General features: G+C 39.3%; 1 protein-coding gene and 2 non-coding genes across 3 annotated transcripts in view; 2 read left to right on the forward strand and 1 right to left on the reverse strand.

Annotated features, from left to right (window-relative positions):
* The window catches only part of ZRANB3 (zinc finger RANBP2-type containing 3), a 259,543-nt gene that overhangs the window by 52,691 nt on the left and 184,430 nt on the right, over window positions 1–22,422 (forward strand). The gene's annotated exons all lie outside the window — the stretch shown is intronic.
* LOC115872872 lies at window positions 577–777 on the reverse strand. The gene has a single exon (XR_004048083.1). It is a non-coding gene; the product is annotated as a small nucleolar RNA SNORA73 family (small nucleolar RNA).
* On the forward strand, window positions 12,749–12,855 carry LOC115873071. The gene has a single exon (XR_004048217.1). It is a non-coding gene; the product is annotated as a U6 spliceosomal RNA (small nuclear RNA).

Consider the following 22,422-nt stretch of genomic DNA (forward strand, 5'->3'; position numbering starts at 1 on the left):
CATCATAGAATGCCAATTTAATAGAAGAAAGTATTCTTATATCGAGGGAGTACTTGAGTGGAGGCCAAATGTCCTTCTGCTACCTTAATAAAAAAACCTATAAATGTGGGCACATAGATTTATTTCCCCATCCTCATATATAAATAATATTTGCATATGTACATGTCTTTATCTAGACCTCTATAAATGCCCTTTGCCTCTGAGCTCTTTCCTCTATTTCCCTTAACTTTCCTCCTGTCCCACTATCATGCTCAGTCCCCACCAGGGTTTCAGCAATTCCTCTTTGTTATATTACCCTTGATCGTGCCCTCCCGGGCCTCCCACACCCACCTCACCACCAATTTGAATCACTTGTTGTTCCCTTGTATTAACAAACCCAGGGACAAGGGAACAACAAGTCATCCACTTTTCTTACCACCCCCCCTTTTTTTAAAGGCTATCCAAGCCAAACTAGAGTGAGGCCCAATCTTTTTCCCCTCAGAAGTATATTGAAATTGTAAGCATTCTGCAAACAGTAGAAACGAAGTTTAACTCAACAATAGAACAGAACCTAGATTCAGGTGGGGGGTATTAGAGGGCTATTTCCTGCATGGCTTGTCTCCTCAGTCACTGTGCAAAGGACTGAGAATCTGTAGGGCTACACAGCTATAAATGCAAAGCCCAGCTTTATTGTCAAAGTTGTGAAAAATAACTGTACTTCATGGGGTAGAGCCCTATGCTCCTCCAAGCCACCTGGACAGCACAGGGATAGTGACCTTCTAGGAGAACCCACATCAGGATCACAGTCATTTTTGCCCTCCTTTTCTGAGTTGTTCCTTCAGCATTAGCATAAACTCACTGCTCCTGAAGTTTCCATCAATAGAATTGGTTTTGTTAATTTGATCCCATACAGGTAGAGCTTAAAAGAACTTAGTGCTCAAAGCAGGCATTTTATACAAGTTAAACTACTGTTTATTTTTAAGAAGACTTCAGGGTATATTTTTGAATATGGTTTGAAGTTTATTTCAGGGCAATAGTTTTCAGTAGTTCATCCATCATCCATGGCCTAATAAAGTCTGGAATCCATGAGAATTAAAAATTCTACTCTCCATTTCCCCCCTTATGACCAAGCTTCTTCAATAGAGTCTTTGGTCAAAATGTTCAGTAGTGGTTTTTGGGCACCATCAACTTCTGGTCTCATAGTAAGGATGTAGCTAGCATGGTGGGAGTTATTTATGGAGGCAATTAGCCATATATTTTATTTTCAGGTAGGAAAGTTGTGATGAAAGCTCCTAAAGTTTAAAACTTCAGGTCAAGTGACAGTTAATCATTATTGTCAGGATGTAAGTAAGCTATTCCAGAGGGAATTTGGTGAATAAATCCAGCAATGACACTTCATGCTTTTCTGAATTCTTTTTTTGTTTCCTTTTAAAGACTTGAATCAATTTTCAGAATATGAAATGGAATATGTATATGAAGTTTAAAATAAATGTTTACTAATTCAGACTTATTCTTGTGGATATAGATTTAATTAAGTTGCCATAGAAACAGATGGGTAGGATGATGGCAGAATTAGGTAGCTGCCTCAGTAAAGGGGGAAATATGTACAAGAATTTTAAGACAGAACCCAGACTAAGGAGTTTTGAATCTCAATGTTGTTTTGCCAATATGTCTTTTGATAAGTCTGCTTATGTTTTTTTTTTCCAGCAATGTTTTACAGAGAATCTACCATATGCCAGAAATTGCTGGGTTTATGGATCTCTGTGGTGTTTAAGCACTTGGATGCTAACAGAAAGGTCACTGGTTTGAACCCACCAGCTGTTCTTCGGGAGAAGGATGTGACCTTCTGCTTCCATAAAGATTTCAGCTTGAAAGCTCTGTGGGGCAGTTCTTTGAGTCAGAATTAACCCGACGGCAAGCTTCTTTGTCTGTCTGGTTGGTTTTAGTGCTGATTCAGAAGACAGCTTTTCAGTTCTTTCTGGATTGTGATGGGATTTCTCTCTCTCACTTGCTCTGCTTCTGAGATTGCTCACTCTGCCATACCCAGTGGAATGACAAAGCTGATCAATCTTAGTATCAAACACATGCTATTTAACTGATTCGACCCAGTAATGTGGTAGAAGTTAAAAAGACATGGGTAGAAGAGTCATAAATAATCTCGCTTTATATTACTGTTAAAAACGCAATCCTGAAATAATGATTCTTTGGGCTGGGTCCGGACCAAGGCAACCCCTTGTACCAGCTTCTCGAGAAGACAAATGACCTGGCTGAATTTCAAAGCACCTGAACTTCAAAGCACCTGCCTTCAGCATTTCACAGAGCTTACCTCCCTGGACAGAACACAGCTCCCCTCTCCCTAGCATTGTTTCCTAGGAACAACATGATTTACTAACAGGACATCACCTGGCCCGAAACTTGCAACCACAGCACAAAGAACCTCCCTTCCCCTTACCGGCCCATATAAGCTCATGCCCTATATATGTCCTGTCGCCCCCAGTACCAGGTGCAGCTTCTGTCACCTAATTTGTTGGGGCACAGAAGCCGCCCTGGGGCTCAAGATGCCCCTGTCCCTTTCCCTGCTCTCCCTTCCCTCCCAGAAGTTCTTTCCCTGCCTCAATAAAATCTTTCTCAACTTCACATTCCTGGCTAAATACCCCTCTGTCTCCAACCTTTCAATGACATTTTAATAACTGACAACAGGAATCGTCAAATAGGAGTCAATTTACATATAATGGGACAGCAGCTCTGCATTAAGAAAGAACTATACGGCCTCCTGAGGGTAGGTTACCTAGGTAAGTGGCATAGTGGATCTTGGTTCTGCTACTACCATTTCCCTTCCACTCCTCTGTTACTCCACTGGTGTTACAACTGTCTTGTGGATCAAGGAGATTCAATGTACAAGGTTTTCAGGGTCTGACAGATTTTATCTAGTCCTGGTTCTTCTCTCTTACTCCATGGTTCTCAACCTTCCTAATGCTGTGACCCTTTAATACAGTTCCTCATGTTGTGGTGGCCACCGCCTAACTATAAAATTATTTTTGTTGCTACTTCATAACTATAATTTTGCTACTGATAAATTGGGCAACCCCTGTGAAAAGGTCATTCAACCCCCAAAGGGGTCGTGACCCACAGGTTGAGAATCGCTGCTCTTACTGGTAGTGAGATTTCCTGCTTCCTGCTTCTGAGATGGTTTATTTTATACCCAGCAGAATAGCAATCACAATTAACCATGTTAACAGTCACTCACAGTTGAATCATATGTTCCTGTCAGTGTCTTCCCCCCACCTTCTTACCCAGACACATCAGGAAAAATTCATCTTGTTTTCCTTTTGATCCTGTCCTTGCTGCCCCTACAACTTGTGTGGTTTTCATCCATTAGTGATCAGTAAGTCAAATATATTCTTGAGATGATCTTCAAATATCTTTACTCTCATGAGCTTGTTTTCATTTTCTTCAACTTGAACTTGCACACCAGCAGTTGATAATCTTTTCCACAATATATTCTACTGGCCTTGTTCTCACTGTTGGTATTGAACTTCTCCATCATATCTTTCTACACATGTAGTCTGTTTTATATATGTATTCTATCTGGTGTGGTCTGCTTATTCACCTTTTACGTTGTTGAGAAAATGTATTTGTAAGGAAAATTTGGCTTCAGAAAGTCCTACCACTTACCTCCAATTTCATTTCTCTCACCAAGTCCATATCTTCCAACTAATTTTGTTTTCCAATCACCAGTAATTGGTAATGCATTCTGATTGCATGTTTGATCAATTTCAGACTGTAGAATTTGATGAATTTATTCAATTTATCATTTTGCCATTCATTATTGGTTTATAAATTTAAACAATTGTATTAACTGGTCTTTTTTGTAGGTGCATGGATATTATCCTACTATTGACAGTGTTGTAATGTTCGATCTTGCAATGACCTTTTTAACAATGAATGTGTCATATGTTCTTCAATTTGTCATTCTTGGCATAGTAAACCATATGATTATCCAATTCAAAATGGCTAACACCGGTCTATTTCAGCTCAATCATGCCTAGGGTATCCATCTTTATGTGTTTCATTTTATCTTTGATGGCTTTCAAACATCTGTGATTTATGGTCTACATTCCATTTGTAGATTAGTTCCTGGATGTTCACAGCTTCTCTTCTTTTTGATTCAATGAAAGGTCCTGGATGATTTTCTTCCATCCATGTCACTAAGGTCGTCCCTACTTTGAGTAAATGTATTTACAGCCTCATTTTGCACCTACATTGAACAATGTTCTGCTACTATTTATAAGATTTTTTTGCTGATCCTTTTTCTTTCATCCTGAAGTAGATCACCAGTTTCTTCTTCCTAGTCTTGTCTTATTCTAGAAGCTCTGTTGAAATATGTCTACCTTGGATGACCCTGTTGGTACTTGAAATACTAGCAGCATAACCCACAGCATCAAAGCAATACAGCAGCCGTGAAAGTATAGCAGAAACTTGTAGATGGGTGTTCGTGGTGCTTTTATTCACAACAGCAACCTAAATGTCTGTCACCTGATGAATTAATAAAGAAAATGTGCCTCATTTATTTTTAATCATTTTATTGGGGGATCTTACAGCGCTTATGCCATTCCATATGTCAGTTGTTTCAAGCATATTTATACATATGTTCCCATCATCATTTTCTAAGCATGTACTTTCTATTTGAGCCCTTGGTATCAGCAACTCTTTTTTCCCCCTCTCTCCCCCCTTGTGACCCCTTGATAACTTATAAATTATTATTGTTTTCATGTCTTACACTGACCACAGTTTCCCTTCACCCACGTTTCTGTTGTTTATCCCCCTGGGTGGGGGTGGGGGAGATTATGTGTCAATCACAGTGATTGATTGGTTCCCACTTCCTCCCCTCCTCCCACCCTCTTGCCCCTACTCTCCTGGTATCACGGCCCCCAGTTCTGTTCCTGAGGGGTTTATCTGACCTGGATTCCATGTTGTGAGCTTTTTATCTGTACCAGTGTACATGCTCCGGTCTAGCCAGAGCTGAAAGGTAGGACTGGGTTCATGATAGTGTCGGGTGACTAAGCCTCAGAGAACCAGAGGAAAATTGTATGTTTCATCAGTGCTGTACTGCGCTCTGGTTGACTCATCTCTTCCTTGCGACCCTTCTGTGAGGGGATATCCTATTTTCTACAGATGGGTTTGGGGTCTCTGCTCTGGCTCCCCTCATTCTCAACAATATGGTTTTTGTTTGTGTTGGGTTTCTGGTACCTGTTACCGTATTCTATCAGTACTTCATGATCACACAGGCTGGTATGGTTCTTCCATGTGGGCTTGTTGCTTCTCTGCTAGATGGCTGCTTGTTTAACTTCAGACCTTTAAGACCCTAGACACTATATCTTTTGATAGCCGGGCACCATCAGCTTTCTTTATCACATTTGATTTTGAACCTGCTTTGTCTTCATTGATCGGATGGCGAGAGTGAGCATCATAGAATGCCAGCTTGTTAGAACAAAGTGTTCTTGCATTGAGGGAGGGCTTGAGCAGAGGCCCAAAATCCATCCACTTCCTTAGTGTATTGCTGTATAAATATATTACATAGGTCAATACCTCTATTTTTATTAATTAATATATTTATATAAGTATACACTTAAATTTATAAAAGGTAACATATTGTATAATTCCACTATGTATGTCCATAATAGGTCAAATTTTAGAGAGAGAAAGCAAATCATTGGTGGGTAGGGCCTTCAGGAAGTAACTACTAATGGTTATAGGCTCCCTTTGGGATTAGAACAGTCTAAAAACCACTGAAGTGGTTCCTTAATTCTCTTAATTCAATATCAACTTTCAAAAGCTAATTTCCTGCTGCGAATTATTTCTCAATTTAAGAAGTATTTGTTGATTTATTTTTCAAATGTGCTCCTAATGCGGTCTTGTCTTTTTAAGATGTTAGGAACCATTTGAAGAGTGTTTCAAGGTCAAAGGTAGCAGATTCTTGAATCATATGGATACCTACAAGATATTAATAGAATAATAATTTATAAGGCCCTAGGAAGGGCTATTTTAATCTAGCCTTGTACTTCCCACCCACACAGATCTGATCATCTATCTGAGCAGGAGTCTAATTCCAGAGGACTTGGAGTGTGGCTTCTTGCATCCTTGGATCACGGACACTGTGCCTTACTTTAGGCCACTGGCTTCCTGCATTCTTGGATGATGGAGACTGTGCAGTGCTTTAGGCCATTATGAGTGTGAGCTACTTCAACCCAAAAGATGAACTGTGGACAGACACAGTCTGCCCCCAAACATTTCCATTTGACTGGGACTCTTTCTCTAATTCTAAGAATAACATAAAAACACTGTGAGAAGGCTCTGGGCATGATTAAAATGATGTCAGTTCTACTAACCACATACAATGGCCTTATTATTGTTATAATTACTATACTTACCATATTAACTTTGTTTTCCTTTCATAAATGATCTAATAACACCTCGTCATTAAGTAATTATGTGGATGAAACAAATTACTTCTGAAATAGTCGGCACAGTGCCTGATACAGAATAAGCGCTCAGCCATTGTTATTCTGATTTATCTATTGCTGCACCATAAGTTTCAAAACTCAGTGGTTTAAGACAATCATCATTGTTATCTTCTGTGGTTCAATGTATTGACTGCACTTGGCTAAGGGCTTCACAGTTAGGTCTCTTGTAGATGCAACCATCTCTAAGGCTTTGTTAAAATTCACATGGGTGACATTTGATGCAGTCTGTTGGCTGGGATTGCTGACATCAGCTCCCCCCCACCCCAACATCACCACCACTTTGGTTCTTTACTTCCTCATAGCATGGGAAGTAAATTGCAAGGGCAAGCTTTCCAAGAGGATTTGACAGAAGCTGTAATACTTTTTATTAGTTGGATGTCATTATTGTTTTACTTCTGTTACATTGGAAGAGGAAGAAAATAGACCCCAACCCTTGACAGGAAGAGACTCTGTTACATGGCATGAAGATTACATGGAATGAAGATTGTGTTTGGCTGGGTTGACTAGAGAAACAAAACCAGTGACACTCATATATGTATAAGAAAGCACTTCCTATCAAGAAAGTATCCCAGGGCAGTCCAAGTCAAGTCCATGAGTCAGATGCTAGTCTGAGCTCTCTTCAGACTTATGTAACTGTAGGCCGATGACACAGAAAAAGGAAACATGGAGGTCACAAGCTGGTGGGTGTAGAGCTGTATAATTCCAAGGTCCCTGGAACCAAGGTGCCAACAGCTTTCCAGGCCTGCAGCCCACATGAGGCTGCCGTGGAGGCAGACAGAGTCCTAGTGTGAGGTAAAGGGGCAAACGGGAGGGAAAGTTCTCATTGTTTCTCTTATAGAAAAGGCCACACCCCCAAGGAACCTTCATCTGGCTACCACCTGATTGATAAGTTGAACGCCACCCCTACACTTCCACACAATTTCAAGTTGACATGAAATCTCATTGCCACAGTGTGTCCTAAACTTAATCACTTTTGAGTCTATACACCAAACCAAACTCACTGCCTTGGAGTCAGTTTGGACTCAGTGACCCTACAGGCCAGAGTAGAACTGCCCTTGTGAGTTTCTGAGGCTACAGATCTTTATGGGACCAGAAAGCCTCATGTTTCTCACTGGCTGGTGCTTTCAAACTGTTGACCTTGTAGTTAGCAGCCAGCTTCATAATCGACTGCACCACCAGGGCTCCTTGAGTGATATACAAAGAGTAGCATAAACACAAAGAGAAAAAGCACAAGGCGCAACATAGAGAAACTATAGACCAGAAACTGAAAGAGACAGCATCTTCCCCTAGAGCCCAGCACCCACAATTTCTATTCATGAAATCCACCCACTGGTGTTTTTGTATTACACCAGCACTAGGAAACAAAGACACAATTTTATTGGGTTTTCACCCTAACTATACCACCAAAATTGCCCTTATTAAGGCTACTAATGATCACCATATGGCTAACTGCAGTGAGGATTGCTCATTTCTCATTTTAATTGAACTATCAACATACTGTAAACTCTTTTTAAAAATAATTCTCCTCTGGCTTTTATGACATTACACTTTCTTCTCACTTTCTGATTTAGCTTTAAAAATATTTACTGTTGTATAATTTATATACCAAAAATTAATACATAGATGTACAGTTTGATGAGTTGGTAAGATTATAGAGTAGTGCAGTCAGTCATTACTAGACCTCTGTTTTAGAACATTTACATCATCCCAGAAGATTTTCAGTCATTCTTTGCTCTCAACCACAAAGCCAGGAACCACTGATCTGCTTTGTGTCCTTTATACTTGACTTTTTCTAGACGTTTCATATAAATGAAATAATCTACTACATAGTGCTTTATCTTCCATCTTTCATTTAACATAATCTTTTCCAGTTTTCTTCATGTTGTTATGTAAGTCACGTGTTTTCTCCTTTTCAAACTCTGTAGTATTCCATTCCATTATATAGTTAGATCATATTTATTTATGAATTCACCAGTTGATGGACGATGTGTTATATCCAGATTGGGACTATTATGGATAGTCCTGATCCAAACATTTAAGTACAAGTCTTCCTGTGAGCATACATTTTCAGTTCTCTTGTATGCGTACCTAAGTGTGAGTTTGGTTATCTGGTTAGCATCTGTTTAACTTTTAAGAAACTGCCACATGGTTTTCTAAGTGGGAACATCGTTTTACATTCCCAGTGGCAATGAATGGGAGCTTCATGTTCACCATGCCCTCACCAACACTTGGTATTGTTAGTCTTTTTTATTATAGCCATAATAATGGCTATATAGTAGTATTTTGTGTTGTTTTTAATTTGCATGACCTTACTCATGATGTTGAGCAACTTTTTTTTGTATATGTGCATTTTCCATTCATATATCTTCTTTGTCTCCCTTAACCTCAGTCCGCTCTCCTCTTATTTTCACATTTTTAATTTGATAAAGTTTAGATTCTATTCTGGGACAAGAATTAAGACTTCCATACATTGGCTATAAAGTCAATTCTTTTTTTAAAAAAGTCTTTCCTTTCAGTCCTTGCACACATTGGAGGAATAGGGTTGTAAGGAGATGATACTTCCACTTCTTCCACCTCCAGTCTCCATACCTATTTTATCCTGTATTAGCTTAAAAGTAAAATGACATGCCACAGATTGAGAGAACATATTTACAAACCTTATATTTCTTAAAAAGAACTTTAAAACAGTATATAAAGAATCTTTCTTTTGACTTAATAAGAAAGACGACCCAATGTAAAAAAAATGGCAAAAAGATTTGAATAGACAATTCACCAAAGAAGATATGTGAATGGAGAATAAGCACACAAGGAAAAGTTGCTCAACATCGTTACTACGTTTGAATGTTGGCCCAAGCAACAGCTGGTCATGTCTGAGTTCTAAAATACAGTCTTTCTCTCTTTGCCCTTATGATCCATAACACATGGTTTTGGAAGTGTCTACCACACCCACTTCCTTAATGGCAAAAACCTGACAACCCTATCCTACAACCACCATTGAAGGCACAGGAATAACAGTACCATAGGAATTCTCAATCTACATACCTGCTCTCAAACTTTATTGGGTTTGAAAGTCTCCTGAAATGCTTCCAAAATCTCATTGCCCACGTGGCACCACATACCAATAAAATCAAGATCCTTGAGGATGAAACCTAGATATCAGAGGTTGTTTTGGTTTGAAGTTTGCCAAACGAAGTTACGAAGCAGTGAGCTGTACCTTAAGGGACTAGAACCAGAGGCTTAAATATATTCCCTGAGGTACAAATGTAAGCGGTTGTGAAATTATTCATGTAACTGCCGTCTTTGGGCAGAAGATTCTAGAAGTGAGCCAAATCTTTTCTAGTGGGAAGCCAGTCTTTTTTTTCATAGTGGGATATAGTGAGAAATCAGGATTCTGTAGTGTGTTTTCAAGTCAGGCATTTTATTTTATTTGCAGAGAGGAAACGTTCCTTTACTCATGTTCCTAATTTTATGAGAATCTATACAGCCTTTTTACATAAACTGGGTTGTAGTAGAGTATGTATTAGAGTATGATCAATGCAGTCATTGTGAATAAATTATCAGGATGTTTAAAAAAAACTTCCTGTAGCACACATAGATTTGCATGTATTCGTGAATAGGTACAATTTTCTAGACACATTTAAACCAATGCAATTTTCTCTGACACTTTAGTCTCAAACTTACATGTCCTTGCAACTATAATAAAACTTTTAGTATTTCAACAAGTCATTTATAAACAACTTAGATGCTAAACTATTATAATACAAAATAATTCGGCATTTGTTTTAACTATAATTAAAGCCATATAAATCTATTTCACTCTTTCATTCTTTCATCCTTTATCAACCGTGGCTTTGATAAAACTCCTACTAGGAGCATTAAAAAACCATTTTCCTATTCTGGTAGGGTGAAGGTGTTGTCAGTTAGCCCATCTGGACATAATCCTTGTGCAATATATTATAAATTCTGGCTTCTACACTTATGGGTATAATCCTGTTTTGGAAGGAGTTCTCTGTTAGGCTAATGCACAGGATTAAGGTGGGATGTATTCTTAGTGTCCACCTTACTAGAGCGGGTAAACCAAGTCACCACTCTTTGTTTCTTTGGAGATATGGTCTCCTGAAAGTCATAAACCATACTTCTACTAAAACCATTCCTCTGTGTGTAAGAACCACAAGAGGAACATGTTTGAGGGCTCTGTCTGAAGTGGTAGGAGCTGAGACCAGAAGCACCAGAGTCTGTGGTATGGAGATCATGGACAGGGAAAGGAACCAGAGGTGGAGGCAAAGAACTATGAGATAGAAAGCTAGAACAGTGCCGAGACTTTGAGACTGTAAGGCAGAGTAGTGGGCTGCCTTCCTGGCGCATGGCTGAGGGACTGAGGAATCGAGAGAGAGTTGACTGCTGGCCGAGGAGAGATGTTGCTGTGTACTACTGGCTATATCATTACTATCTTCTGATCCTAGTTTGTGGTTATTTAAACTCCCTAAGAAGCCCTCTTAATTGTGAGTAATATCTGTGAGTTCTTGGTGGTCATTACAACAAATTATTGAGCCCAGCAGAAAAGTAGACTGTCATGAGAGGACCAGGGTAAAGGAGGATGGTGTGTGGAGGCTTGTCTGACTCTACCTTGTGGCAACCAGTCTTGGGTTTGTGTGGAAATAGCTTCTCCTTCTCCCTGTGTAGCCATAAAAGGTCAGATATGGCCTCCATGTCATTTATGTTAAAGTTCTCCATTAAAAAATACTGTTGTCCCACCATCATGTTCAACCTCCATTCGGATTTAGTAATTCCTCGCTGCTACATTGCCGTTGATTAAGCCCCACTAGGCATCCTATGACCTTCCTTCCATTGATTAAAGTTCACTTGTTGTTCCCTTGTCCCTGGGTTGATTCCCTGCCACTCCCTTTCTCCCACCTCCCCTTATCCCATATTCCCCCAGAACCATTGGTCTCGAGGCCTAAATATAGGCGCGCATGCGTGCACACACGCGCACGCACACACACACACATACACACACACACACACATAAAACGGGAGGGGAATAGAACTATGTATATATATATATATATATCTTTATTAAGAATTAAGGATGCAGATGGACATTGGGCCTCGACTCAAGTACTCCCTTAACACAAGAACACTTTGTTCTAACAATCTGGCATTCTGTGATGTTAACCTTTCCAACACGATTGCTGAAGACAGAATGGGTGCATAAACTAATGTGGTGAAGAAAGCTGATGGTGCCTGGCTATCAAAAGATACAGCGCTTGGGGTCTTAAAGTCTTGAAGATAAGCAAGTGGCCATCTAGCTGAGAAGCAACAAAGCCCACGTGGAAGAATCACACTAGCCTGTGTGATCATGAGGTGTCAATGGGGTCAGGTATCAGGCATCTAAGACCCAGAACAAAACCATACCCAAGGTGAATGGGGTAGGGAGGTATGGAGTAGAGACCCAATGTCCATCTGTAGACAATTGGACATCCCCTCACAGAGGGGTCACAGGGAAGAGATGAGTCAGTCAGGGTACAGTATAGCACCGATGAAACACACAACTTTTCTCTAGTTCGTTGGTGCTTCCTTCACCCAACTATCATGACCACGATTCTACCTTACAAATTGGATTAGACCAGCGCATGCACACTGCTACACTTAAGAACCCGCAAAACAGGGAATCCAGGATAGCTAAATCCCACAGGGCCAACAATGAGAGCAGAGATATCAGGAGGATTAGGGGAGGGTGGGTGGAGAAATGGGGAATTGATCACAAGGATCAATCCAGAACCCCCTCCCAGAGGGATGAATAACGGAAAAGTGGGTGAGGGGTGACAGGACGATGTGAGATATGGAAATAATAATCTATAACTTATCAAGGGTTCATGAGGGAGGGCAGGCAGGGGAGGGAGGGGGAAGAAATGGGGAGCTGATATCAGGGGTTCAAGTGGGAAGAGAACGCTTTGAAAATGATGATGGCGGAAAAAAAAAAAAAGAAAATGATGATGGTGGCATATGTGCAAATGTGCTTGACACACTGGATGAATGTATGGATTGTGAGAGCCTCCAATAAAAGTATTAAAAGAAAATGCTAACTGGAACTGTTTACTCTTCAGAAATATTTTTGCAGTCAGGTTGGATTTAAAGTATTTGAGTTTATGATTCTCTGGGTCTACAGAAATCAATAGATTTCATATCTAAAATTCATGAATAATGAAATTACAAAATAAGCAAATAATTTAAAATCCTTCTGTATGCTCACTTTAACAGCATACATACTGGAATTGGAATGATCCAGAGGAGATTAGCATGGCCCCTGAGCCAGGATGATATGCAAATTCATGAAGCTTTCCATATTTTTCCAAAACCCATTTGTAGACTTTCCACATAGATTAAGCTTACATTGAACTCCCTTGGACCATTAACCAGATATATAGTTTTGTCCTCAGATAGAGTATATTGAAAATGGATTATTGCATATAGAGTTGGCTAACATTTTAACATCTTACCATTTTTTTCCCTGACCCATTTTTAACTGGTTTCAATTTTTATTATTTTCTGCTTTCTTTTGGATTGAAATTTGCCTGTGTTTTATTTTGTTGTTGCTGATGGGTTTTTTGGTATGAACTTCCTCATTGTTAACCCTGACCAACGTTTCCCTGTATCAGTTTTCCATCTGGAAATGTCTTCTCTTGTCAAATTCATGTAGTATTTTTAATATAAGTCTAAGAATATTAAACTGATACTCAAGATGAACCTATCTTGAATATTCCCTAAAAGGAGGAAGGTCACCATATTCAATCTCTGATCAACTGCTTATTTAACTTTGATTTCCCTGTGTTAAGTCTCCTATCTCAAAGGTTCATTCATTCTGTCATATCTGTTTCTCTTTGCTAACCTGCCAAAGTTCCAGCCCCGGTACTCAGAGGAGGCAATCAACTTTGCCCACCCAATATATAGTCTCCCAAGTGTAAAATACACAAAGTCCCAGGTCTTCTGTTTCACCCAATGACTTCTCTTTGGAACAGGAGGGAGGTGAACTCTTCAGCCAAGCTTAGCCTGGTTTTCAAGTAGCACAATGCCAAATATGGGAAGTCTTGGCTGTTTGGGGCATCTTCTCCTGAAGCACTTAAAAGAATTTCATAGAGCATTCTTGCCAGACTCTGAACAGGATTCTGGCCTTCTGTTGATGACATAGCACTTCAGTTCCAGTTTCTGACATTTTTCCTTTGCTTCCTGTTGGCTTTGGTTAATGTAATTTAAGTAAGACTTTGCGAGCCTACTTTCTAAAGTAGAGGGGCAGTGAAAAAGATGAAGGCTATCCTCAAAATGGCTTGGCACAGTGACTGTAACAGTGAACTCAAACAACAATTTTGAGGCTAGCACAGGACTAGGTGATGTTACCTTCTGTTGTACATAGGGTCCCTGTGAGTCAGAACCATCTCGATGGTACCTAGCAATAATGTCAACAAAGCATGGAAGAGGGAAAAGAATCGCAGAATAGATGGTTTAATGGTTAAAAGTCTGTTTTACCAGCTGTGAAAATGCCTGTCACCCTTCTCACTCAATGAGTGAGCATGCTATTGAGTGAATGTTGACTCAGAGTGACCCCCTTGTGGATTTCCAAAGCTGTAACTATTTACCTGTGGGTAGAGTCTTTCTACTGAGAGGCAGCTGGTGGTTTCAAACTGCTGAGCATTAGGATCGCAGCCCAAAGAGTAACCACTACATCACCAGGGCTCTGCTGATACCCTTACTGGCTGTCAGTCATTGGTATCAGCTATCTTCACTTCTGAAAACCCATGAAGCTTACCAAACTTTGGATCCATGCTTTCTTAACTGAAACTTTATCTTTCTGAAACTAACTTAATCTTTCTTAGAAAATCTACTCTTGCCTTAGTTTCTAGAGTTAAGCTTTATGTCAATTGCTTATCTAAATTTTAAAGCCAGAAAAAGTTGCATCATTTTTATAGTTTGTTGAAAGTACGAGTTTCATTTCTATATAGTGTTAGTAACTTTTAAGTACTTGTAGAAATATCTGAATTCTTACTTTCTATTATACTCTGTTTAGGATTCTTATAACAGTTGAAGAATATCCATTTTCACAATTAAAAGATGATCATATGTGCTATTTTTGTTATTTTGACTTCCTGAAGTTTTATTTTTTAACATTCTCACAGTCTCTTGCTACTTTTTGAAAACATGCAAAATCAGATGCAAAAGAATAAATATTGTATGATCCAATTTATGTGAAATCGAATAGACAAAGCTATTGAGACAAAAGGAGTTTAGTGGCCACCAGGAGTTAGAGGGGATAGAGGATGGAGAGTAGGAAAAAAAATGACATGCAGATGGGTAAGGAAGAAAGTCACCTTTGGCTGTTAAACACTGAGACACTTCACCTGGGGGTGAGGGGTTTTAGATCGCTTTTCTTATTATGAGTCCTTTCAGGATTCCCTGTGTTACCAGTTCCTATCTGTACCAATGTACATACTCTGGTCTAGGGGGATTTGTAAGGTAGAATTGGAATCATGATAGTGGGGAGGAAACATTTAAGAGGTAGAGGAAAGTTGTATATTTCATCGTTGCTACACTGCACCCTGACTGGCTCATCTCCTCCCCGCTATTCTTCCGTAAGGGGATGTCCAGTTGCCTACTGGAGTAGTGATTCTGGGAGGGTGGAGGGAGGGTTGGGGAGAAAGGGGGAACAGATGACAAGAATCTACATATAATCTCCCTGGGAGGCGGACAACAGAAAAGTGGGTGAAGGGAGATGTTGGACTGTGTAAGATATGACAAAATAATAATAATAATTTATAAATATTCAAGGGTTCGTGAGGGAGGGGACGTGGAGAGGGAAGGGATAAATGAGCTGATTGATACCAAGGGCTAAAGTAGAAAGCAAATGTTTTGAGAATAATGAAGGAAGCAAATGTACAAAGGTGCTTGACACAATGGATGTATGTGTGGATTGTGATAAGAGTTGTCCGAGCCCCCAATAAAATGATTTAAAAAATTTAAAATAAAGAACTCAATTCTGATGGTGATTTAAAAAAAAAAGATTACTTTAAGGAACAATAGTGATTCAGTAGGAGCCCCAATGGTGAATGGTTACATACTGGGCTGCTAACTGCAAGCTCAGCAGTTCAAAACCACCAGACGCTTACTGGGAAAAAGAGGCGGTTTTCTACTCCCATAAAGAGTTACAATCTTTGAACTCACAGGGGCACTTCTACCTTGTCTTATAGCAGTGGTTCTCAACCTGGGGGTTGTGACCCCTTTGGGGGGGGCGAATGACCTTTCACAGGGGTCGCCCAATTCATAACAGTAGCAAAATTACAGGTATGAAATAGCAACGAAAATAATTTTATTGTTGCGGGGAGAGGGTCACCACAACATGAGGAACTGTCTTAAAGGGTCGCAGCATTAGGAAGGTTGAGAACCACTGCCGGAAAGGGACCCTATGAATCAGTATGGACTTCGTGGGAGTCAGTGGCATAGTGGGTTAAGCACTGGACTGCTAGCCCCAAGGTTATGATTGAAACTCACCAGCTTCTCCATGGGGAAAAGAATACGGGTCGCTGATCCTGTAAAGATTTTTAGTCTTAAGAACCTTAAGGAGCAGTACCACTCTGCCCTATAGAATCCCTCGAGCTGGAATAAACTCAATAGCAATGAGAATGCATGAAGAATTCCTTATCTATTCTTTACACAGACATGCCTTGTTGTATTGCTGCATTGTGCTTCACAGATACTGTGTTTGTTAAAAATGGAAGGCTTGTGGCAACCCTGGCAAGCAGGTTGACATCATGTATTGAGCTGCTAACTATACAATCAGTAGTTTGAAACCACCGGCCCCTCCTTGGGAGAAAAATGATACTTTCTACTCCTGTAAAGAGTTACAATCTCCGAAACCCACAGGAATAGTTCTACTCTGCCCAGTAGAATCGTAATGAGTCAGAATTGACTTCATAGCAGTGAGTTGTATTGTTTTTGTGTCTGTTTTGGTTTACTTTTTATCTGTAATGCTTCAAACTTTTTCAAAATGCATTGTATTCTCTATAAACTACAGTATAATATAAACATAACTTTTAAAAAATAATCATTTTATTAGGGGCTCATACAACTCATCACAACCAGTACATACATCATTTGTGTCCAGCACATTAGTACATGTGTTGACTTCATCATTCTCACAACACCTGCTTTCCACTTGAGCCCTTGGTGTCAGCTCATTTTTTCCCCTCCCTCCCTGCTCCCCCCTTCCCCCTTCCCCTTGATAATTTATAAATTATTATTATTTTATCTTATCTTAACCCATCCAACGTCTCCCTCACCCACTTCTCTGCTGTCCGTCCCCCAGGGAGGAGGCCATATGTAGACCTTGTCATCTGTTCTCCCTTTCTCCCTCACCTTCCCTCCACCCTCCCACCATCGCCACTCTCTCCACTGGCCCTGGGGGGTTCATCTGTCCTGGGTTCACTGTATTTCCAGTTCCTATCTGTGCCAGTGTACATCCTCTGGTTCAGCCAGATATGTAAGGTAGAATTTGGATCATGGTAGTGGGGGGGAGGAAGCATTTAAGAACTAGAGGAAAATTGCATATTTCATCATTGCTATACTGCACTCTGATTTGCTCCTCTCCTCCCCGCAGCCCTTCTGCAAGGGATATGCACTGGGAAACCAGAATATTTGCTGTATTGCTGTGGTTTGGAACCAAACTTGAATTATTTCTAAGATATATCTGACAAAAGTCCTTTATCAGTTTATGTATTCTGCTTATATTTTCTCTCTACCTATGGTTTGTCATAGCAGTGTTTATCAAAATGCAGAAATTAATTCGGATGAAATCTAATATATCAATATTTCTATGGTTTATAATTTTTGTGTCTACCTTAAAAAAATGCCTCACTGCCATTAAGCCCATATTGACTCATAGGAACCATATAGGAAAAGGCCGAACTGCCCCTTTAGATTTCTGAGCCTTTAAATCTTTATGGGATTAGACAGCCTCAGCTTTCTTCCAGGAAGTGGCTGGTGGGTTCAAACTTCTGACCTTGTGGTTAGCAGCTCAATGTGTAGCCCACTTCTCGACAGAATAAAAGCCTAATGAAGATCACAAAGTCTCTTTCTGTTTTCTTTGAGAAGTTTTGTAGTTTTCACTCTTACATATGTCTCATTTCAACTTAACTCTGGTTAACCAAAAAACCAAGCCATAGAGGGATTGGTTAAAAATTATTACAAAAACTATTCTACTGTAAGGATAAGCACTCTGAGGACAAAATCAATCTCTGATGAAACTGTTTAATGTAACCCCTCTATCTAGATGCCCACTCGACATTTCGCAATTAACAGTACACATCTTTTTATTAATGCAGGGAGCCCTGATGGTACAGCATTAAGTGCTTGACTGCTACTCCTTCCTCCCTTTGGAGCAGTGCTGCTCTCTCTTAAATGTCTGCTGTATGTAGGGCTCAACTTGAGGGCAGTGGGTTCTTTTGGTTTATTAATGTAGCATTTTAAAAATTGAACTCATCTTTTTGTGCATGAGTTCAAACTGCCAGCCTTTCACTGTCAGCACCACCAGGACTTCTGCAAATCAGTTTTACTACTTTTAGAATCATTTCACTCCAGATCAAGTGGAACTGTGACTTACCTTTTTGTTATTTTCTTTGTTCTAGACTATAATCTAATTTATGTCTAATTAAGCCCTAAAAATTATGTACTAATAGCTGTAGGAATAATCAACTTTATTTGTCTCACAATTTTATTAACAAGAATAAGTCACTGTATAGACACTATGTAAAATAATGGCACAGTTGGAATTATTGTACATCCTGAATGTAATAATTCTCTCAAAATTGTTGATACTTCTTTTCCTTTACCCATCTTAAAAAAATGAAGGTATTATTTCCTGTTTTGTTAGTTATTGATAAAAGTTATAGGGACATTTTATACTAATTAAGTCAAATTAATGAAACATTATATTTTAAAGATATTGTCAAGCATTAAGGATTTAATTTTGTTTTACACTCATAAACAGAAAAAGCCATTCTTAATAATAAAAAACTACTTAGTGTTTGGTATACATAAAGGATTTATCTTTCTTATTCTTTCAACTTATTTTTTCCCTTTTAACTTATTAAAGGCTTTTAAGTCCTTCCTATGTATGACTGGTATTTCATCGGGGCCCATAATGAACTAAAAACAAGCCCCAAAATGTTATTTTAGTTTGTCCTTCACCGTTATAGCACATATAGCAGATTCAAACACTATCTAGACTTACTCCTTTCCCTCTTCTATTAACAGACTAGATTTCTTTGGGTGTGCTTCCTTGTCGTGTGCTTCTCAACGTTGGTGGATTCTGAGTGGAAGGATGTGATGTCTAGAGCTGCTCAAGATGATAGAATTAACCAACTGTGGAACCAATTCACTTCTGGCTTTGTTGTTAGGTGATTTGTTCATTTTATGTAGTGACTAAGCCCCTCTGTGTTGGGTTCTGTTCTTGATAATCACAAGTATCCTAATGGGAACAATGCTCATTGTCTTTCATCTCTAATGACTAAATTTGAAACTATCTTCTTCTGTAACTCTGCTATATCTTTTGTCAGTATTTACGCACTGACAGTGCTCATAGTTCATTTGGTTGTATTGACTAGTACTTAACAGTGTCATAACAGCAGTACATGTTTTAAGGTTCCTTTTCATTTCTGAGACCTTTTATCTGATTTCATCTTAGTTATACTCAAAACAGAGGTTATAAATGTGGACCTGGAATGTATGTTAAAAACCTTGGTACAGATTTGGGACTTGCACATCCATAATAATGGATGATGGCCTTGGAATTTAGATGATCCAAAAGGAAGATGACAGGACTGTATTGTGCATTTGCCAGCAATGGGAAACAAGGATTTTCCCCCCTTACTTTCAGCCAAATTGTATTGTTTTTTTTTTCTTTTCTTTTCATGGTGTTTCAATCCTATATAGTATACCTTTGAGATTTTAACCAGTTCTGGAAAAGGTATAAATGATGTTACTATTTGTGAAACAAGTACAGATACACCCTCTCCTCAATTATTCATATGGTCATGTTCCAAAAACCATGTACCATATATATTCGAGTATAAGCAGACCTGAATATCAGCCGAGGCATCTAATATTACCACAAAAACTGCATTAAAAAATATGCTGAAAAACTCGGCTTATACAAGAGTATATACAGTAAATCGACATGCAAAAATGGAAGATGACCGCATTAGATAACAAAATGGAGAATGAGTGCCTCACAACTGTCATAGTTGTCAAACCACTGAGAACTATGGCCCAACTAAATTAACACATAACTTTAACCATCACACCCAGTGTATTCTCCCCTTGCACCTTGGTGTTTGTCACTGCCAAAAGTACACCATTAATGTGCACAAATGTGGAATGCCAGTGTGTCTATGTGTTTAAAGGACCTTTAATAAGTCTGACAAATTTTTATTGTCCCACAGATTTAAAAAATCATATATATATACATATACATATACACACACACACACATATTATAATGTATTAAAGGTATGTATGGAAGGCTACACAAAAAATTGGTAACTTAGTTGGCTTTCAGGGCCAGTGTTTGGAGATTAATTTGAGGAAAAGGGATTCGAGAGAGACTTTACAATTTTGTACTTCATGAGCCGTCCATATATATAACCAATTAAAAAAACCCAGATATAATTAAAGTTTTTTTAATGCCATTTTATCATGTTTGGGAAAATGTTTTAAGCTGTGGCTTGCATAGATATTTTGATTTTGTCAATTGAGCCCCTGATTCCAGCAGGTCTCTGTGGATTTTCTGTAGAATTATTACTGAATTATTATTGATTTAGTGCAGTAATCCATATGAAAAAATAGATTGTGATGTCAACTATGTCCACATGGAAGAAGCATAACAAAATCCGCGATCCAAGGCCTCTAAATTATATAATCCAAAATCAAAGGAAGGAATAGTATCAGATTGTGAGAGTCTGGTTTGCAGAGGCTGTGGATGACAGTGGAAGCCCAAGATACATTTGTGAGATCTACACAGGAAATAAGCCTCCGGTGATTTCTGTCCATCCATAATTGAGGCATGGGAATAAACTGATTACCAGGAGAGAGTATGGCAGAGATCACTATAGGAGGTTGTATTAGTCTGGGTACTTTGGAGAAACAAATCCACAGCAACTCATGTATAAGAGAGAGTTTTATGCAAAGAAAATGTGCATCACGAAAACATCCCAACCCAATGCTGCCCAAGCCCACAAGTCCAACATTAACCCATACCCAACACCAGTCCACAAAGTCCTTCACCTCACAAAACAGAGGCAATAATGCCGACTGCAGGAGGAAAGCTGAGTCAGTGAACGTGTAAGCATCTCAGCACTGGCAGGGGTCTCCACATGGCTGCTCCAGCACCCAGGGCTGCATCGGGATAGGTCCATGCGGCTTCTCCTTGGGGATGTCTTGTAGGAAGTCAATCTTGCAAGCTGAAGCAGGGAACTGCTAAGGGAGCTGCACCTGATGCAACCATCACAAAACAAGAGACCCGAGAACTAGAAAGGCGAGGCTTCACCACCCATTTATCCCTCCGCCTTTCAACCAGCACCACGGGTGATTATCGGCCAGGCTGGCACAATTAACTAACTCAGAGGTCAAAATGATTATCTGACTTGAACATTTTAAACCTTGTCACTTGATGTCCTCTTTAATACACTTTGGGCCTGACCTGGTTTTCAATACTTTTTGTGTTTTGTTTCCTTTTCGTATTGGGGTTTATCTGATGTATTTTGTCATTGTGGGTAGCTCTCTTTAATTGTATTTGGTTTTTTTTAATTGGTTACATAAATGGACGGCTCATGAAGTACAAAATTGTAAAGTCTCTCTCGAATCCCTTTTCCTCAAATTAATCTCTCACATTTTTTTGCTTTTCATTATATGAAACTCAGGAGCGATAAACCTATAGAAACAATAGGTACAGTTAGGGTTCTAGGAGTACAGTGGGCCAGGGTGGGGGGCTGTTACAGGGCAGCTGATAGTAAGGAGTTCAAGAATGAAGAAAACGTTTTGAAACTGATTGTAGTAGCAATTGTACATTACTGCTAGATGTGATTGAATGATAGAATGGTATGATATCTGTAAAAGTTCCCAATACAATGGTTTTGGGGGGAAAATAAAAAATAGGTTGTGGTTGATTGCTACTGATCTCCGTAAGGCAGGGGCGGAGAATCTTTTTTTTTTCTGCCAACTGCCATTTGGATCTATAACATCATTCACAGGCCATACTGGTCAAGCACCTAATTAACTCACCCCTAATGTGATGATGGCTGGAACTGCTTCTCTTTCGTGAGGCATGTGGTATTAGGTGGTATCATGATTTCATGAGACTTCCACAGCCCTTAGACTGGACATTCCCTTTCGTGCCTAAGGTGAGGGCCCTGTTTTAAAGCTGAAATGTGCCTGGTGATTATGTAGATTATGGAGTCCCCATGTGGTGCAAGCAATTTTAAAGCTTAATTGATTGATTGAAAGATTGGAGGTTCTAGTTTACCTAGAGGCACCATAGAAGAAAGGTCTGGCTGGCTATTGACATCCAAACTAATCATCTGTTGAAAACCCTTGGAGCACAGTGCTCCTGCTGCACCTTGGGTCCCTTGCATGACGTCACCCCAGCAGCTGCAGGTTCTGGTGGGTTCCATGTGCTTTTATATCTGTGCACCTCATAAATTCTCAGTCTAATCAAAATATTTTCCTGAAGATTCTTCTGTTTTGTTTTTTAACAGATAGGGTTTATTCAAGAAAGATGAGGATATTATTGGTAGAAATGTGTTTTTTGTTTTTTTAATGTAGAAAAATTTGAGAATAACTTAATGTTAAATACAGATTGTTCCGTTCTGTGGGTGTC

This window comes from Echinops telfairi, unplaced genomic scaffold (assembly GCF_000313985.2).
Source record: "Echinops telfairi isolate 266 unplaced genomic scaffold, ASM31398v2 ScPeMD7_4;HRSCAF=17, whole genome shotgun sequence".
Lineage (NCBI taxonomy): Eukaryota > Metazoa > Chordata > Mammalia > Afrosoricida > Tenrecidae > Echinops > Echinops telfairi.